At 39.2% G+C, this 21,270-nt stretch overlaps 1 protein-coding gene across 2 annotated transcripts in view; it reads left to right on the forward strand.

The window, feature by feature from the left end:
- The window catches only part of LOC131242905 (E3 ubiquitin-protein ligase RING1-like), a 32,812-nt gene that overhangs the window by 2,028 nt on the left and 9,514 nt on the right, over positions 1 to 21,270 (forward strand). The gene's annotated exons all lie outside the window — the stretch shown is intronic.

A 21,270-nucleotide genomic window follows, 5' to 3' on the forward strand; every position in this document is an offset into this window, starting at 1 on the left:
TATCAAATATAGAATCATAAATATGATGGTGTGGAACTATGATTAGTAGAAATTACATGTGCTTGAGTTCCATTGATTCTATGAAGTAAAGTTGAATAACAAGATGGACTGCATGCATAGTTAAATATGTGTCAAGTTTGTAGAGGGTGGATGATGGGACTACCCTTCTCGATCTCGAGGGTCTGCTTATGTCGTGCGGTGTGCATGGGGTTTGAGTCATCGATGACAATATTATGGCAAGATGGAGTAATATGTTGAAAAGCAAAAAAAAAAAAAAAACACTTTAATTCAGTTTGCAAACCACCCCCCCCCCCCCAAATGAAATCTATGGAGTTCAAATAGAACTTTTGCTAACTTAGAGTTGGAGTGCACATGAACGAAGATTTTAGTCTGACCTTCTTTCTTTCCTAGCTGCATTTGCCTTTCTCCCACATTACCTATCAATTTAGAGCAGCCAACCCTTAATGAAAGGGGTAGCGTATCCCCTAAGGGAAATGCCTACCCACACGCTAGACACCTCTACCATGTGGCATCTAACTATTTGCCTGCTATCTCAGTGTAGATACACATGCTTTGTCTCTTTCTCATTTCCGTTTCCCTCTTGCTTAGATCCCTGGTATAACTGATTTTACCATGTTCATTTTCTTTTCACAATCTTGTTGCTTTGTTTGGAATATATGCAAGAGCATGTAGTGGTTTCTTTGTCAACCATAAGAAAAAAGATCGCTAGTTTATTAGGGTTAGTGCCAACTCCTATTATTATTTTATGCCTTTATAGTTTCACTATCACCATGCATGCTGCAACTATATGTTTGTGAAGCATAGCTTTTGATAGAACAGCATCATCTTGCCGTGATCACATTATTGTAGCTTTGTCTCAACTATTTGGGGCTGGCTTTAACAATCATGTTAGGCCTATTACTATTATCAAAGCTCCTATCTTTGGTAAGTGAATGAGCCTTCATTGAAGGCATGTATGAGCCTATGAGGGTGCTATTATAATTGTGAGATCGGGCTTGTGGTGAGATTGATAAGTTTGCAATAACAGCGGGTCTTCATTAGGGGTTGGCATTAATGCCTTTACCTTCTTGAACTTGTTATAGATGAATTAGCGAGCATTGTGCCTTGGCATATGTGGTTTGCGGATGACTTGTAGCGAGGATATTGTTTGACCGAACAGTTTTAAGAAAATTATTTTAGCAATTATGTGGTTTTACAAACAATATAAACAATAGGATCCTGAATTGATGCATTTAACAAAAATCAAATGTTGCAGATTAGAGGGCGTGCCTTGCACCATTGAACTAGATGATGAAGCTTGATGGTGGTGAGCCATTGCTTTAATGATTATCGTCTAGATCTTCGCCATGCAACACCCCTAGCCTAATCAACAATTGAGATAAAACGTGTTTAATCTTCTCTCTTCTCAACTCACTATGATGCGTGAATGAAGACGGTTGTATTTCACTGCAATGTTAGTTTGAGAGAGGGACCGAGAGCCTTGGAATATATAGATGATTTAGTTCCAACCCATCAAAGGAACCTATTAATTACGTGTCTCTTTGTTTCCCCTAATTAATTAGAAAATTCAATGTAATTGCAAAATTCCAGGAGTTTTTCTACCAAAAAGGGTATACCCTTGGAATGAGAAAATTCATGAAATGGGAAAAGACATCCTTGGAATGTGAAAGGACATCCATGGAACATGAAGAGCCATCCTCATCCTTGAAACGTGAGGAGTCGTCCGTGGAATGTAAGGTGTCATTTTTAGAATAAAAAGAGTGTGGCAATGTGGGCCACTTATATAAATTCCAACAAATTCATTTCCAGTAGACATGCATGGGAAAATTCAAGGAGATGCTTGTTCTCTCTCAACTACACTGTTATGATAGGTTGTATGTGGATGTCTGGTTTGAGATATGATGCCATTTTCCAACAAGTATGAATGCAAAATGGTAGAACTATACGCCATACCATTGTATGAATGTAAAATTTTGATTTTTGCATCAAATTGATTGGATACCATCTTATGAAAGATTTGAAAGATGAACAAAAACTTTATCCTTAGATTTCATAAGTAGATCCAAGTTGTTTGAGTAAAATTATCAATAAAGGACCCAAAGTACTTGTAACCAAACAAATAGGTAATAGGACTCTATGCATCTGGATGGATCAAAATCAAAAGGAACATCATCACATTGTCCATTAAGGCTATAGTGATAAAAGGTCCTACAATGCTTCCGCTAACTGATATTTTGTACATAAAAAATACGCGCTTCACTAGACTGGAACAAAAGAAGGAAGTGACAGTCTCAGACTAGTAGCACGAATGCAACCAAGTTGATGAGGCTGATACATAATATGTAACGCCCCGTGTTTTCAAGACCCGAGTATTTGACTCGTATCCCAAAAACCCGAGTCTTAACCTTAAAGGATGGTCAAATTCAAGTATGCGTGTGTGTGTGTGTGTGTGTGTGTGTGTGTGTGTGTGTGTGTGTGTGTGTGTATTCTTTATCAGAGTAAGCAGATGAGCGTAGAATGGACAAATCAACTGAAAAAGAAATTTGCATTTATATTTAGAATGTTCAAGAGGTCGCCCATAATGATTTATACAAACTAATGTCTCAACGTTAACAATTACAAGATTTACATACATGAAAGATATAAAGAAAATATATATAAACGAAAGCCGCAAGGTCCCGCAGCTTCCTTGACGAGTACAACCACGTATCCTTGACCATCATAACGGCTCCTCATCAGTTTGAACCTGCATATTACTTGATCCACCTATACTACCTGTATGGTTGTATATTTGATAGATGAGTGGCCAACTCAGTGTGAATTCCCCTCAAGATTACACACCGCCGCATTAGGTAAGCATAGTTATAAAAAAACATACAGGGCATACAAAACAATACATGATGCAGTCTTATTAAATGCATGGATGTATGAGTGCACATCAATTGGGGATGCTCATCCAGTTGACTTTTGGGCAAAACCCATTTAATGTGGCCGATCACCATCGAAAGTACATAGTACATGCGTAGTGTCAAACTCACCAAAAGTGGGTCGATAGTCGATGGTCTGGGAGCTAGCGAAATGATACCCCAACTAAATCCTATTGGGCACCCGCTACAGTATCCAGAATTAGCCACCCGTTATTGCCTGAGTGCTATGTATGCATGATTAACCCAACTGTTATTAATCCATTTACAACTAGCAGGTTTAATAAGCTCAAAGTTCACTACGGGGAGCTTAGAGCCCAGCGTAGGTCGACAGCTCAGGCATAGTGTCCCATTCCACCATCCCTGGCTCATGAGGCTACCACCTTAGGATGTTTAATGGAACCCAATCGACTAATGCCCAATCATATTCAGTATATGAGACTTACCATCGCATGATTGCACAAAATGAAACATCAAATCCATATAGGGAAAATACCAAACAAAGCCATGTAGGGCCAATATCAAAACAAATCACATAAGGCAAATATCAAAATAAGCCACATAGGGTGAGTATCAAAACCGTGCGATAAAAGATCATCCTTGAAAACCACTTAGACACAACAACCGTGGATGGTAGGCCCACATCAAGGATCTATCTAGACCACCATATGGGCGACCTCTTGAATATTCTAAATATAAATGCAAATTTCTCTTTCAGTTGATTTGTCCATTCTACGCTCATCTGCTTATTCTGATAAAGAAAAAAAAATATATATATACTTGAATTTGACCATCCTTTAAGGTTAACACTCGGATTTTTGGGATACGAGTCATATACTCGGGTCTTGAAAACACAGGGCGTTACAGTCGGTATCAGAGCATAGTTTGGACAAACTTGTCCTTGGGAAATGATCTTATACAAGCCTTAAATGTCTCAAGTTAGAATGTTTGAAATTAGAAACTTAAACTTAGGGGAATTTTCCTTAAATTCAGGAAAATGGTTGAGAATGTAGAAGCCTAGACCTAGGTTCCCTCAGGAATTATTAAGATAATTATTTGAATTGATATGGAATCCCCTTAGAAGTAGGAGAGATTGAGAATATAGACCCAAAATTTTAGGTCCCTTAGAAATCTATTTGGATAATCGTAGGACTTAGAAATGAACTTAGGATCCTTTGAAATTTTTAGGTTCATCATTTGAACTTGGTGTAATTCCCTTGGAATGAGAAAAAGTTGGAAACATAGAAATTTAAGGCTCTAGATACCCTTGGAAGTTTTAAGTTAGGCCCTTGTACTTTAAACTTATGTAGAAATTCCTTAGAAAAGATTAGGATAGTCATTTGAAATTAAGTGCATTTCCCTTAAAATTTAGGAAAGTTGGAAATATAAGCATCCAACATTTTAAGTCCCTTGAAAAGTTTTTGGTTTGGTCATTGAAAATTAGAACAAAAACTTTAGTTCCCATGAAAACCACCAAACTATTGTTTGAACTTAGAAACTAAACTTAGGAATCGTGGAAGTACAAATGCCCACTATGATGTATAAAAAGGACTAAACCGGAACATTTTTATACTTGACTTCCAAACAAATTTTTTTTTTTTTTTTCTAGAAATTCAGAAAATGAAAAATTTCCAAGCTTTCATAGTTAAGAATAACGCTATCATCAAATAGATTGAACTTAGACATTCTAGGAAATTCTTTACCCATTATATCGTACACTAGATTAAATTTAAGTGTTCCCCTACACTTAAGAAAACTTATTAAAAGTTATAACTTGAATTCCTTGATACATATTGTTAATTGGAAAATGATGATTCTCATAAATTTCAACATTTAGGGTCAACTAAATGTGAAGTTATAGAATTTTGGGTAAAATTTTAATCTTAGACTAGGCATGCGAGAACTAGATTCGGGAAGTCAAATAAAACTTAGCAAATTTAAACTTAGGTTTCATACAGAATTCCTGGACCTAAAACTTCCAAGTAGTGCTTAGATAGACAAAGTGCGCAGTGAAAGCGTAAAGGGCCACATAGACTTGTCCTTTATGAAAATACAAGATTTCAGGACATTCAGGGGTCCAGAATAATCGGGATCACGAGTTGATGGAACCATATTTAAACGAAGTTTACATGGTTTGACTCGAATTCTAAGTCCTAGCAAATCTCAATGACTCCAATGCTCTGATCAAGTAAAGGATCGAGATTTAACAGGATTATGAATGGATACCAAAATCCTCTGTCCTGCGCAGACAGATGATCGATGTATCGGGCTCAAACCTACTACGACCATTTATTCGTGTTAGCCTGAACATTGAAAATTTGAAATCTTTAAGGGGGGTAGGTTGCAATGACTCTTGTTCTAGTGGTGAGTTATGAGCACTATACAAATAACCTTAATGCAGAAAACCAACGGATGCATACGGACACCGTAAGATAGATTGTGCTGAATCTCAAGGACGAGATTCTCTTTAAGGGGGGTAGATTGTAATACCCCGAACTTTTCAATACCCGAGTATTAAAAGTTCTCGAGCGTTACCAAGAATTTAACGTAATATGTACATGTGTGCGATACAAACCTAACTATCATAACCTTATCTCTATACCCTGATGCAAATCTAACCATTGAAAATGATTTCCATTCAGTAAATCAAGTCATTTAACCGTTAATTTGAAAACAAGATCATCCATCACGCGATTTGACGCAAGTACTTTCCATTGAATGACATGACGAATAACACCCTATCCAAAATGATCTAGATATATGTTCTTTTGTAAGAATTGTTTAGAAACGTGCCTATAACTATGTGGAGCCATTAGATTTCCTAAAACTCACAGATCAACAATAATTACGAAAATGCCATTAACATAGACCTCTGAACACTAGATCACATGGTTCCCACAATCCGTTTTATGTGAAATTTTATACTATGCCTAATTATTAAAAATTAACCGTACACGTCGAATTTCAGCCCTTAGATCATAGTAAAGTAGCTACTTTATTTCTACATCCGTTCGTACACTTAGCAGATCAAGATTCTAATCCGTTCATCTTGTTCACCCCCTATGAATATGCTTAATCCACCATTAGAACTGCAATCTGAGGAATTTACACATGTGAACAAGTCACTCAAATCTAACGGTGAACATGTTCTACCCCTAATTACTCCAGAAACCCACCTTATGCCCATCGATCTTTGAAACTGGCCGTATATCCACCTACATACATGGTTAAAGTGCTAACCGTCAAGTTATCTTATTTTTAGCAAGTCATTTGACCATCTATCACGTTTGGATCCGCCAAATGGGTCATCCAAACATTAGAATAAACTATTCAATTTGAAGATCTTAAGGCAAATGTCCAAACTACCGGACAATGTTTTAATTAGATATATATAAACATCGCATTAAACTTCAGATTAGTATAGTCCATTAAAATGGTATCTTGGCCATTTGTAAGTGATCAAGACTCAAACTTAGGCGTTAGAAAGAGCATGAAAAATAACAAATATTGATGAAATTTTGTCCTATTTGTGCGGTGCAGTTAGGAGATACGGATGGCAAAAGTTGTAACAAAGGAAAAGTGCGAGATTGTAACTATAAGATTAGAGCTTATATACACAGCAACATAGTTTCATCGGAGGTTTTTAACGGTGGGTTTCACCCGCAAGCTTTTGCAACATATGGCCCACCTAAAGCTCAAATCGCCTTCAAATTTGGTTTCGTGCATCAACACGACCTAACTCAACTAATGAACGGGATGTATTTTCACAATAACATTAGGGTGGGACCCACCTGATTTTTCCCCAGCCGTTCATGAAAATCAAGAATTTACTTGAAATCAATGCACGTAAATGACTTCCTTGGTTCAACGTGAATACAGTCCCACGTTGATTAAAGTGTGGCTCACCTAGGTCATGAATGTGTTCCATATTTTGGCCTCTAGCCTAACATCACCTTTCAAAACTGATGGAAGGAATGAATTTTCTGAAAACCATACTAGTGGACCCCACTGATTTCATACAACCGAACCAAATGTGTAACTTTCAAGAAATTCCGTTACTTAAGAAGTCGTTTACAGTAATTGTCACCATAGGTTGTTGCATCGTGTGGCCCACCTGGAAATCGAATCTGACTTAAAACTTGGGGGCATCATGGACGGAGTGGATTTCCCACGAGCATCATGATGGACCCCACATTAGTGCACACATATAGCATGGGCAGTGCACCTGTGGTGCACTAGACGACCCAGCCCATCAAACGGCATTTGACCTGTGCCTTCTCGCAAATGGGAAGAACTCCCTCTCTCTTTGTTTTCACCAACCGACAGACAGCGTCCGTTTGGGACGCACTATGGCCCATCATCTGAAATCTGATGGGTGATCTGATCCACCCATCGTGTGCACGACTAAAGGCTGACGAAAACCCCAGCTATTTCACATAGGGATATGCTTGTGTGTGGCCACAAATCCGATCGCATATGGACTGCGAAAAACCTTGTTTCTAAAAAAGGAAACTGTCTCTGCGGCTGCCAGCTTGACAATCTAATGCAGGGGCATTTTCACACTGGGCTCGAGTGGGGTCGCTTGTGGGATGCAGGGGCACACTAGGGGTGGGTGCGGCCCACGGAGGTGGTCTCGTGTTCGAGACTCCTCACCAGGAGTGATTAATGGGCATTTCACACCGGGCTCCAGTGGAGTAGCCCGTGGGATGCGGGGACACACTCGGGGTGGGCAGTCCATGTGATTTGGGGCCCACGAAGGAGGTTCGGCCGAGGTCCTAAAACCCATGAGATGTGGGGCCTGGGCTATGAGATAAAGGGATTAATTCACCATACTTTAACAGTTCGAGCTTTTAGAGCAAGTGGTTAATTGTCTTGCATCAGAAGGCCACCCTAGCTTCATTCTATTTCAAAAGTTGATTAATGCAGGGTCATTTTCACACTGGGCTCGAGTGGGGTCGCTTGTGGGATGCAGTGGCACACTCGGGGTGGGTGCGGCCCACGGAGGTGGTCTCGTGTTCGAGACTCCTCACCAGGGGTAATTAATGCGCATTTCACACCGGGCTCCAGTGGAGTAGCCCGTGGGATGCGGGGACACACTCGGGGTGGGCGGTCCATGTGATTTGGGGCCCACGAAGGAGGTTCGGCCGAGGTCCTAAAACCCATGAGATGTGGGGCCTGGGCTATGAGATAAAGGGATTAATTCACCATACTTTAACAGTTCGAGCTTTTAGAGCAAGTGGTTAATTGTCCTGCATCACAATCCGCATGAGAGGAGAGATCCTCCATTCCCAGCCTTCCATGTAGGTGAGATCTCGGCCGTCCGATTGTTTAGGGCATTCCAAACGAAACCAGGGTCGGTTTCGGTTCCTACCAACAGTTTTGAGAGCCGGTTTTCACTAGATTTAATCTGGGACGCTCGTTGAAGATTCAACGGCCTAGGGAAGTTAGGTTTTCTTACAAGAAGAGGAGAAAACATCTCTTCTCAGCAAACACACCTTATCTCCTCTTCCCACAGCTGCTCGAGAAGCAAAATGGCTGAAACTTTCAAACTCCGAACCCACTGCCTAAACCTCATTGGAGCTTCGTTCTCCAGCCTCCACAAGCTCTCGTGGACCAATACGAAGTGTCTAGTAGAAGCGAAATGGAGAGAAACTCGCTGAGTGGAGATCCGCCATTAGAGCCAACTTTCTCCTCCATCGTTCTTCCACACCAAGTGGGACCGAGTCGTGCTTTTAAAGTAGTGGCCTACCATCAAAGGGAATAATAAGATTAATCAAATAAATTGGTTATTAATTTACGAATGTTAACCATGGCTACTATCATATCAAATTACCTAACAACAGCCCACTACGAATAATAATACTAGTAATTCCAAAATAATTAATATTTGCTAATGTGACACTAATAATCATTTGATGAGAATTAAATAGTGTGCTCTACTATTAGTGATAATATGAGAAATAAAGCGCTTATATTTAATAATTGAGGTTTTGTCTGTAATAACTAAATTTAGTATATATGAAATTTACTAATGGTTAATTATATCTAACTTTAATAATCCAAAAAGTGGTAATAACAGTAACAATGATAATTGAAATAATTTAAATTTGGGAAGCAAATGTGGGCTCACCTAGCCGACTTGGTTCGAGTCGAGTTGACTCGGCTAAGCACCCATCTACTCTCTCTCTCTCTCTCTCTCTCTCTCTCTCTCCCTTCTTCTTCTCCTCCTTTCATCCTCTCATATTTCCTTTTCTTCTTTCTTTCTGCTGGAGTGTCCAGCCGTACCTAGACTGGACCTAAGCCCAGCTGGACCTAGACTAGGCCCATGGTTGACTCGACCCGGCTGACTCAGCGAGTCAGCCCATAACTCAAGTCAAAAACTCTCACTTCCTCTCTCTCTCTCTCTCTCTCTCTCTCTCTCTTTCACATTTCCTTCTTTCTCTCATTCTCACTCTTCTTCCTTTCATCTGCCAAGGCCAGCAATATCACCGGACGATCAGACTCGCCCTGGCCTGAGTCGAACTCGGCAGCGAGTCAGGTTGACTCGGTTCAAGCTAGTGCAATCGTGCACCCTTTCTTTCTCCTCCTCCTTCTTTTCTGCTTCTGGGAAGTCCAGAGGTGGTTGGATTCATCCCAGGGGCGTCCTAACTCAGCGGACTTGGCCTGAGTTTGTGTGGTAATGCGGTAGCGATCCGCTCTCTTCTTCTCTTTCTCTTCTTCTTCTCTCCTCCTTCGTATTCTCCTTCTCTTTCTTTTTTTTTTAAAAATTTTATTTTTAAGTTTCTCCTTTGATGCAATGTAGGAGTCTGGACTCAGCCTTGACCACTGCTTTGAAGCACGACTCGGTCCCACTTGGTGTGGAAGAACAATGGAGGAGAAGGTTAGCTCTAATGGTGGATCTCTACTCAGCGAGTTTCTCTCCATTTCGCTTCTACTAGACATTCCGTATTGGTCCACAGGAGCTTGTGGAGGCTGGAGAACGAAGCTCCAATGAGGTTTGGGCAGTGGGTTCGGAGTTTGAAAGTTTCAGCCGTTTTGCTTCTCGATCAGCTGTGGGAAGAGGAGATAAGCTGTGTTTGATGAGAAGAGATGTTTTCTCCTCTTCTTGTAGGAAAACCTAACTTCCCTAGGCCGTTGGATCTTCAACGAGCGTCCCAGATTAAATCTGGTGGAAACCGGCTCTCAAAACCGTTGGTAGGAACCGAAACCGGCCCTGGTTTCGTTTGGAATGCCCTAAACAATCGGACGGCCGAGATCTCACCTACATGGAAGGCTGGGATTGGAGGATCTCTCCTCTCACGCGGATTGTCAGGCTGGCAGCCGCGGAGACAGTTTTCCTTTTTAGAAACAAGGTTTTTCGCAGTCCATATGTGATCGGATTTGTGGCCACACACGAGCATATCCCTATGTGAAATAGCTGGGGTTTTCGTCAGCCTTTAGTCGTGCACATGATGGGCGAATCAGATCACCCATCAGATTTCGGATGGTGGGCCATAGTGCGTCCCAAATAGACGCTGTCTGTCGGTTGGTGAAAACGAAGAGAGGAGTTCTTCCCATTTGCGGGAAGGTGGGCTGGGTCGTCCAATGCACCGCAGGTGCACTGCCCATGCTGTATGCGTGCACTAATGTGGGGTCCATCATGATGCTCGTGGGAAATCCACTCCGTTCATGATGCCCCAAGTTTTGAGTCAGATTCGATTTCTAGGTGGGCCACACGATGCAACAACCTATGGTGACAATTACCGTAAGCGACTTCTTAAGTAACAGAATTTCTTGAAAGTTACCCCTTTGGTTCGGTTGTATGAAATTAGTGGGGTCCACTAGTATGGTTTCCAGAAAATCCATTCCTTCCATCAGTTTTGTAAGGTGATGTTAGGCTAGGGGCCAAAATATGGAACACATTCATGTCCTAGGTGGGCCACACTTTAATCAATGTGGGACTGTATTCACGTTGAACCAGGGAAGTCATTTACGTGCATTGATTTCACGTAAATTCTTGATTTTCATGAACGGCTGGGGAAAAATCAGGTGGGTCCCACCTCGATGTTATTGTGAAAATCCATCCCATTCATTAGTTGAGTTGGGTCGTGTTGACGCACGAGACCAAATTTGAAGGCGATCTGAGCTTTAGGTGGGCCATATGTTGCAAAAGCTTGCGGGTGAAACCCACCGTTAAAAACCTCCGATGAAACTATGTTGCTGTGTATATAAGCTATAATCTTATAGTTACAATCTCACATTTTTCCTTTGTTACAACTTCTGTTGTCCGTATCTCCTAACTGCACCGCACAAATGGGGCAAAATTTCACCAATATTTGTTAATTTTCATGCTCTTTCTGACACCTAAGTTTGAGTCTTGATCGCTTACAAATGGCCAAGATACCATTTTAATGGACTATACTAATATGAGGTTTAATGCGATGTTTATATACATCTAATCGAAACATTGTCCGGTAGTTTGGACACGTGCCTTAAGATCTTCGAATTGAATAGTTTATTCTGATGTTTGGATGACCCGTTTGGCGGATCCAAACATGATGGATGATCAAATGACTTGCTAAAAATAAGAGAACTTGATGGTTAGCACTTTGACCATGTATGTAGGTGGATGTACGGCCAGTTTCATAGATCGATGGGCATAAGGCGGGTTTCTGGAGTAATTAGGGATAGAACATGTACACTGTTAGATTTGAGTGACTTGTTCACTTGTGTAAATTCCTCAGATTGCAGTTCTAATGGTGGATTAAGCATATTCATATGGGCTAAACAAGATGAACGAATTAGAATCTTGATCTGATAAGCGTACGAACAGATGTAGAAATAAAGTAGCTACTTTACTATGATCTAAGGGTTGAAATTCGACGTGTACGGTTAATTTTTAATAATTAGGCATGGTATAAAATTTCACATAAAACGGATTGTGAGAACCATGTGATCTAGTGTTCAGAGGTCTAGGTTAATGACATTTTCGTAATTATTGCTGATCCGTGAGTTTTAGTAAATCTAATGGCTCCACATGGTTATAGGCACATTTCTAAACAATTCTTATAAAAGAACATATATCTAGATCATTTTGGATAGGGAGTTATTCGTCATGTCATTCAATGGAAAGTACTTGCGTCAAATCACGTGATGAATGATCTCGTCTTGAAATTAACGGTTAAATGACTTGATTTACTGAATGGAGATAATTTTCAATGGTTAGATTCGCATCAGGGTATAGAGGTAAGGTTATGATAGTTAGGTTTGTATCGCACACATGTACATATTACGTTAAATTCTTGGTAACGCTCGAGAACTTTCAATGCTCGGGTATTGAAAAGTTCGGGGTCTTACATAATATGCTCCCGATTGAACTAATCTCCACAAGAAATTTGGAAGGCAGATCTGACATTGCTTGAAGGATGAAACAGAAAAAGTCCATTATTCTCACAACCACCCCCAATCATTTGTCCAGTCACTGGATCCTGAGAAAAACAGTGAGATGAAAAGAATGTCACATTGCAATTAACAGATTTGGTGTTAACTGCTAGATAAGGTAAGACTACTCACATATAATAACTGCTTGATAAATTTTGTTATGTAACACAAAGGATAAAGACAAGAGGGAGAAATGCTAATAGTTCCTCTACCCTCAACGCTTCATTGATTTTTTTTTATTCGGTTTGATTTGATGAGTCTTTCTCCTCAAATCTATGGAAGTTGGGGAAAAAATTGTGTTTCAATTTATGACCCATAAGTTGTTTGTGGGGTTTCTTGAGTCAATGTGTGGTATCAATCTGAGGGTTATGACAGTTTCCAGCATGTCACAAGTTTTTTTTTTCTAATCAATCCATTGAGATTTGAGGAGCGTGTGTGATTTTTTTATGGAATAGACTTGTCACCCAGCCCTCTTTTGTGGTTTTTCTCTTGTGGTTTTGTTTTGATCCATTCTTCAAGTATTTGAGGCTACCTGATTATTTGGGAAGGTTTTGGGACATATATATATATATATATATATATATATATATATATATATATATATATATATATATATATATATATATATATATATATAATGGGTGGTTTTGGGATCTGATTTAATAATATATTTGAAGCCTTGGTGTTGTCTCTTTTGACAGCTCATAAGCGGTTGTCATTTCGAAGAGAAGTAGCATCCATTTGGCTAATCTTCCCGACAGCATCGGCCTCTTCATTAAGTATTTTATCGGATCCGCTTGTGAGATCAGAGTTATCTCATGGGAGAGACAATAATGTCACAACTTTTGTAATGCGAATACAAGGGCCAGGCATATTTTTTCAATGGGCGAGTATTTGCATTCTGCGCCTATCGGAGTCCTGCTTAGATAACAAAGGGTGCTCTCCTTTCCTTGTTTGTTGCATTGAGCCAGCAAGGCCCCTAAAGAATATTCATATGCGGTGATATATAAGATCTCATATTTGTGTTTGTAGTTGTGACCAATAATTGCAATGGAAGGGGAAAAAGGGAGGAGATTCCATTGAAGGTTTATCATCAATTTCGAGTGATTTCTCCATGAACATGTTGACTTCAGGGGGCGAGTCGAATAACTGAGGTTGGAGATCACCCAGGTTGGCAGGTTACTACTGTTAAATTTGATGGAGAAAATTACTTGGAGTGGTCCAAGTTGACCAAAATGTTTGGTAGAAGAAGGACGCTGGGTTATCTTGATGGTGAAGGTTGTCGAACCACCGTCTAATCATCCCTCACATGCTGATTCGCAGGCTGATCAGATGACGATTATGTCATTGTTATGCCACTCTATGAAGCCTGAGATAAGTAAAAGGTTCATGAACTGAGAGAAAGCCAAGTAGATCTGGAAATCTATTGCAACATTGTAACCTCAGAGGAAACATGTGGTCATGTTCCAGCTGATTTAGGAGTTGCCACTTTCAACAATGTGAAAAGTTGTTGGGGTATTGTTACACTGCTTCAAGGGATGTGGCTTGAGTCACCAAAGGCATACATAGTCATTATGTGATAATGAATACAAGGATGAGATTGAAGAACACTGTATATTCAACCTACTTGTTGATCCCAATCATTGTAGCCTAGACACGTGGCATGGGCGCCAAGTGCAAAAGTGCTTGGCACGGCAAACTTAAAAAATTTAGGCATGGGGCACTTCCATACAAATAAATAGTAAGTAAATAAAACAATGGAAACGTAAAATACAAAATTAGAAAGAATATTCATGTTGTTCCAATAGAAACAAATTACTAGTAGTTTAATCTAACACATAATTAATTAACAAAACATAAAAAGTCACAGATAATCATCTCAGGAAATATTAGTTCTTATGAACATCACTTGTTCTATTAAAATATTATAACCCAAACAAAAGAACAAAATGAACAACAAAATGTTTACCTGTTTGTTATATTGGTCATGGCAACTGTAATGGAAAATGAACTGGATTCTAGAGAGAGAGTCTGTACAGGTAATCTTCAAGAACTAGAGGATGGTGGCAAACTCAAGGGCTAAGAGAGATTTTTGGCTTGACGAAATAAATGTACATAAAAAATCAAGGTGAAACAAAACCGTTGTGCAGAAAAATGTGTGGTCACCTCATGTAAACTGTCCAAGACCTGGCACTTTTTGATGACATCACTAGGACACTTTTTGTCCATAGAAATTTTGAAGTGTCATGTTGTGACTAGGAGTGTCCAAGCGTTCCAAGTGTTGGCATGGCAAAGTCCTGGAAAGTAGAAGTGTCCAGGTAATACTGGTCCCATTCCTGAGTATGAGACAATTGCTACTTGGATTCTTAGCAGGGTACTACTTCCACCTCTAAAGATTTCTTATTATTGTATATAACAGCAAGAAGAAAGTTGCTGAAAGCCTATTTAAATGCTGTCTGTGAGTAATAGCACACCTAAGGATGGCTTTTGCTAGTTCATTTCATGGTGGGCGTGGAGTTCAAAGCAGATGTGATGGCGGTCGAATTCAGGGATGACCTAATCATGGTGGTAGACTATGTGGATACAGCCATGGTCGCAATGGTTTCGTGGCCAGTCAGGGCCATGGTAATGTCAAGTAATGAAAAGGACAAACTTTATTGTAGCGTGGGAGAACTCGCCACACGAGAGGGACATGTTGGAACTTAGTTGAATGGCCTTTAAAGAAAGCCAATTGTGTCACAGCTAAAGTTGATAAGGTTACTCATGGCATGCCTTGTGGTTTATCTCCGTTGGGTGGCAACAAATCCTGAGCTAAGGAAATTGTTGAACTTAATCATTGCGTGGATACTCTTAGAAAGACTCATTAAACTAGCCCAAATCAGTCAAGTACATTTGCTTCTGCTCTTTTTTTTTTTTTCCCCATCTTCTACAAGTCCATCCAAGATCACAGATAGTAGCATTTCAGATCACATGGTGGGTTTGTACTCTCTATTCTCTTCCTACTCATTGTCTAAGTCTCACGGTCAAGTTAAGATTGTTGATGGGTTTTATACTCGGTTGCCTAACATCATGCACCCAGCCATTTAACTTTTTTACTTCATGGGGGCCCTAGCTGTATGGTGCCAACCCAGGTTTTGAAAAATGGTCACGTCATGGCCACTATGTAACTGTGTCGGCCACCCCTATTACTTGTTACAAGAGTGACCCGTCGGGCTTTAAAAAATAACAGTTCCATTTCAGCTGATACGAGTGGTATGCTTATAGTGTTACGTCTATTAGACCCCATTCGTTTCATTTTCCCCCACTTCTCCACCTCTTTTTTTTTTTTTTTTTTTTTTTTTTAAAGGTGAGAGATGTGTGTTAGACAGTGTTCGAAATATCGATACTATCGGCCGATATATCGGCCGGTATTATCGGTATCGCACCACTGCGAGACGATACACCCCCGATAACCACCGGAAGATACCAAAAAATTCAAAATCCCAATATCGGCCGATATATCGTCGATATCGCACGATATATCGACAATATGGCGAGATTTCCTCTCCATTATCGTCGAAGACAAATGCACGGACAGAAAATCGGATCCGGCTTGTGGAGAATAAAAAAAAAAATTGAATTAGAAAAAAAAGAAAAAGAAATCGGAGCGTACCTGGCTGGAGGTGGGCCACTCGACAGGTAAGTAGGATTTTCTGTAAATTTTCTTCAACTTCCCCCTTTCTTGGAGATTCCGGCAAGGAATCAGGCCGTGGTCGACATTTCCGGGTCACAGGAGAGAAATCTATCGACGTCCGAAGAAATCCAAGGGAAATCCGGAGAAATCCTCTCCGAAATGTCGAGAAATCATCGTGAGATATGAAAATTCCTGGATTTGGGCGAGATTTTAGGGTTCCGGGTCGCTGCGTTGAAAAACAAGGGCGTCCGAGCCCTCTTTTAGTGATTTTGGGTCGGGTGGTGTACCGTACACCACCGAGTGTTGACGTCTTCAAGTGCTGTGGGTCCCATCATAAGGCATGCGTTATATCCAAACCGTTCTTCCATTTGGCGAGCTCGTCGTAAGGCTTGAGCCGAAAAATAAGACAGATCCAGAGAACCAGTGGACCACACCCCAAACAACAGACAATAGTGGGAGATTGAACGTCTACCATTGAAACCCTTTTGAGGTCAGAGAAGTTTTGGATAAATATGATATTTATTTTTCCTCTTCATCCAGCTCTGTGTGACCTCGTGAACAGATTGGATGGAAAATAAAAGTCACAGTGGGCCGTACGAATGTTTTAACAGTGAGAATCACTGTCCTACTGCTATTTGTGGTGTGGTCCACTTGAGCTTTGGATATTAATTATTTTTTGGCTCATGATCTAAAATAATCTCTCCAAATGGTTGAACGGTGTGGATATAATAAATATATTATTGTGGGGCCATATAATATTAAATCTAATCCAAAAGGAAGCGGATTGGCTGGTGTACCACACGAGGACGCGGATTGCGTACTACCCCCGCCCGTCCCTAGCTCCGAACGGGCAGGTCTGTGGTCGGGTCCACCGTGATGCATCTGTACATCCAAACCGTTAATCCCTTTTCTCATATTATTTTAAGGTATAAGTACGAAAATGAGGCATATCCAACGCTCAAGTGGACCACACCAAATAATAAGCTTGGTTGCATTAAAATGCACTAAGCATTAAATGTCAGTGGGATTAAATGCAAGAGTCATTTTGTAGGGCCCACCATAACGTTTATTTTCCATCCAATCTGTTCATGAAGTCACAAAGACATGAATTAAGAGGAAAAACAAATTTTATATTGATCCAAAAATTCCGTAAACCCCTAAAGGGTTTCAATGGCAGACGTTTAATCCCCCATTACTTTTTTCAGTGTGGTCCACTTGATCGTTAGATCTATCTTATTTTTCGTCTCAAGTGAACTATACTCAAGGAAACAATGGTGGTTGAACACAGTACCATTAAAAACTTTTTAGGGTGCACCTTGATTTTCCCTATATTTTATTAGGCACTTAATTTATTGATAACTTCACGTAAGTTTGAATGAAGAGAAAAAACAATTATCAGCTTGATCTAACCTTTTGTGGCCCACTAATGGTCAATCATCATTGTTTCCTATGGTACGGTCCACTTGATTATTGGATCTGCTTCATTTTTTTTTTTTGAATAATGTCCTAAAATGATATGAAAAAACAGACGGATGGGGTGGATACTGAATATAGTTGTCATAGTTCAATCGCACAGCGCATATCTTAGTACAATATACAAAGGAAACCTATTATGACCATTTCTTTTTTCAGATTTTATGATTTAAAAGTGTGTGTTAGGGTCTTTTAAAATAATCCCTGAAGTTTCATTGAAAAAATCAACAATTATCTTAATGTTTCCCCATGTTTCCCAAAAGTGCGATAAATTATGCGATACAAACGATATATCCCATGCGATAACCGATACGTATCTGTATCCCAAGGGTGCGATACATTGTGCGATACCGATATTTCGAACACTGGTGTTAGATTATCACATTTATGCCTAAATACAAGACGGAAGGAGATTTGAGTGTGAATTGAAGTCCCAAAGTTTATTTGGTCAGTTTTGCCAAAAAAACAGAAGAAGAAGGTAAGCCACCACTTCTTTTTTGTTGTTGTTGTTGTTGTTGTTGTTTTTGCTAAATCATATATTATAGGTACCAATCTTCCAAATCATGCTCGGTTGCAGCCTATTCCCTTGACTGTTTGATTAGGGTCTATTTTGTTGATTTTCATAAATCGAGGCTCTTAGGAAGATGAATAGTAGCTGTAAACTATTCATCCATTTAAAAAAATAAAAAATAAAAAATTTGTCCTTGGAATTTAGAGGGAAATGGTGTATATATAATGCAACCAAATGGCCACACAAGCTGGTTGATCTAAGACCAGATCAATCCAACTGTCTAGAATCATCTTGATTGATGATATAGACTAAATCAATGGTTTGATGATCAATTGGATGGGATCAACAATAAACTTAGATTGTGGGGTCCATGGAATCAATCATGTGGTAATCAATTTATAGGTTTCACTTATTTAGTTAGTCTTTGGGGTGAGATTGAGTCATGATTTAATTAATAAATTCTTTTGTATTGTCGTCATTTTCTTGGAGGGTCAGTTTTGGTGCACCAAGCGATGTACAAATGGCACAAAATTTGTCCTGTTTGATAGCCTATTGAGTAAGCTCTCAAATGAGCCCAATATCATGCAGTATTGAGGCCGTTTAGTTGAGTTGTGGCCCATTAACATGATGCTCCGTATGGTAGTGGTGGGAGTTAGGGATAGTTTCGTCATTTCTATCAGTAAGGCTTCTCTTTTTGGTTTTAAGCTTAGAAAAGGCTATGTTATGGAAGTGTAATACATTATTATTATGATTAAATAAAAATTCAGTTTTAGGTTTCTTTCTTTGGTTTTTATTCGGTAGAAGATTTCCAGAGGAGGTTTTTTGCGATTTCTAGCATTCGGTTAGAGAATTATTGGGTTCTTTTCCATAAACTCTTTCTTTTCTTTTGTCTATTACTAGTTCCTCCCATGTGGGGTTTTCATTAAGTAGTAGTAGAGCAAGTGTTGCTCTTAGGAAATTGAAAAACAAGGGTTTTTCCCCTCATACCTTTCCTATTAATCAAATCTTCTACAAAATAAAAAAAAAATTGAAAATTAAAATTTTGTTCTGTAATCATAGTGATATGGCCAGCCTTATATAGGCTTAAAATAAAAAAGAGTAGCCCTAATAATAGAAAATGACCAAACTACTTCTAAATCCAGTCACTTCTATATGAGCCTTATGTAAATGGGCCATAATTCACCCAAAATGGCTCCAAAATTGCACGATATTGGGCTCGTTTGAAAGCTTACTCAATAGGCTATCAAACAAGACAAATTTCGTGGCATTTGGATATTGTTTGCTTCCCTAAAAGTGGCTCGCCTAGAAAGTAATAAAAATACAAAAGAGAATTTATTAATTAATTCATGATTCACTCTCATCCTAAAGACATTAAAAAAATGAAATTGATGGCCATATGATTGATCCAATAGGCCCCACAATTTAAGTTGACTATTGATCCATCCCATTGGTCTCATCAAAACGTTGATTTGGTCTAAATCATCAATTAATAGAATATGAATAATTGGGTTGATTAGATCTTAGGTCAATTAGCTTATGTGGCCATTTGGTTGCATCAATTATTAATTCAAGCCCTAAAAGGGGATCCAAATATAAAAAATGAAGAGCTTGTGGGAAAGAACCCAATAACCCTCTAGCCGAATGCTAGAGACCACAAAAAACCCCCTCACCAATTGATGCAACAAAATGGCACACAAGCTGAATGATCTAAGATTTGATCAATCCAACCGTTCACAATTGTCTTGATTGATGATCTGGACCCAATCAATTGTATAGGATAAACATTCAACTAATTTGTGGGCCCCATGGGACAAGTCATATGGTCATCAATTTCATAGGTTTTATTTATTTAATTAGCATTTAGGATGAGATTGAATCATGATTAGTTAATAAATTCTCCTTTGTATTTTCATTACTTTCTTGGCGGGCCACATTTACGGCATCACCAAATGATTTATGTATGACATGAAATTGGTCCCTTTTGTTAGCTTATTGAGTAAACTTTCAAACAAACCCAAGATCATGCACTTCTGGGGCCATTTGCGTGAGTGGTGGCCCATTTACGTAAGGCCCATATGGTTGTGACAGGATTTAAGCGTAATTTGGTCATTTTCCATTATTAAAGCTTTTATTTTTGTTTTTAAGCCTATATGAGGCTATGTTATGGAGGTGTTATGCATTATTATGATTTAAGGGTAATTTGGTCATTTTCTATTATTAGACCTTTTCTTTTTGGTTTTAAGCCTATATAAGGCTATGTTATGGAGGTGTAATGCATTATTGTGATTTTGGAATAAAAATTCAGTTTTAGGTTTCTTTCTTTAGTTTTATTCGGTGGAAGATTGGTATAGTGGATTTTTCACGGTTTCTAGCTTTCAAGGGGATGATTGGTGGGGTTTTACCCACAATCTCTTTCTTCTTTCTTTGATCTATTTGCATCCCCCTTTTGGAGTTTGCATTGATATAGATGAATGATATGCATTAGTGGGATGGATCCCATAGATTGGACAAAATTGGAGTTTTTGGTCATTCAAATGTACCGAAAACGGGCCGACACCATTCATCCAACATTATTATTATTATTATTATTATTTACCTCAAATTTCTTGAGGGAAATAGTGTATATATTAGGGATATGCATTGGTGTGATGGAACCCCATGGATTGCACAAATTTTGGGCCCGTCTTCGGGCGTTCAAGGGTACCAAAATCAGATTAACATTATTTATCCTTTTCTTAAAAAAATTTGCTTAAATTTATAGAGATATGCATTAGTAGGATGAATTCCTTATCTTGTCAATCAAAACCATGTCGTCCGCAAACAACATTCACCATGGATCTCTTCCTGCAAATGCCCCATTAACTCATACATAATCAATGTGAAAAGGTACAGGCTTAATGACGACCTCTGGTGTAAGCTTACAGTAATTGGGAACGCACTTGTCTCTCCACTAGTGGTCCTTACATTTATTACTACGTAGTTGTACACATCCTTAATTATGTCAATTTATCCTCTTGAAACTCCTTTCTTTCCCAACATCCACTAGATTAACTCTTTGGGGATCATATCATATGCTTTCTCTTAGTCAAGAAAGACCATTAGGTGATTCTCCCTCACCCCCCTATATTTTTCAAACAATTGTGTAAGTAGGAAAATAACTTCAATGGTAGACCTCATAGGCATGAAACCAAATTGATTTTTTTGATACATTTGTCTCATGATTTAGTCTTTGCTCAATCACTCTCTCT

Source organism: Magnolia sinica, chromosome 4, assembly GCF_029962835.1.
Source record: "Magnolia sinica isolate HGM2019 chromosome 4, MsV1, whole genome shotgun sequence".
NCBI lineage: Eukaryota > Viridiplantae > Streptophyta > Magnoliopsida > Magnoliales > Magnoliaceae > Magnolia > Magnolia sinica.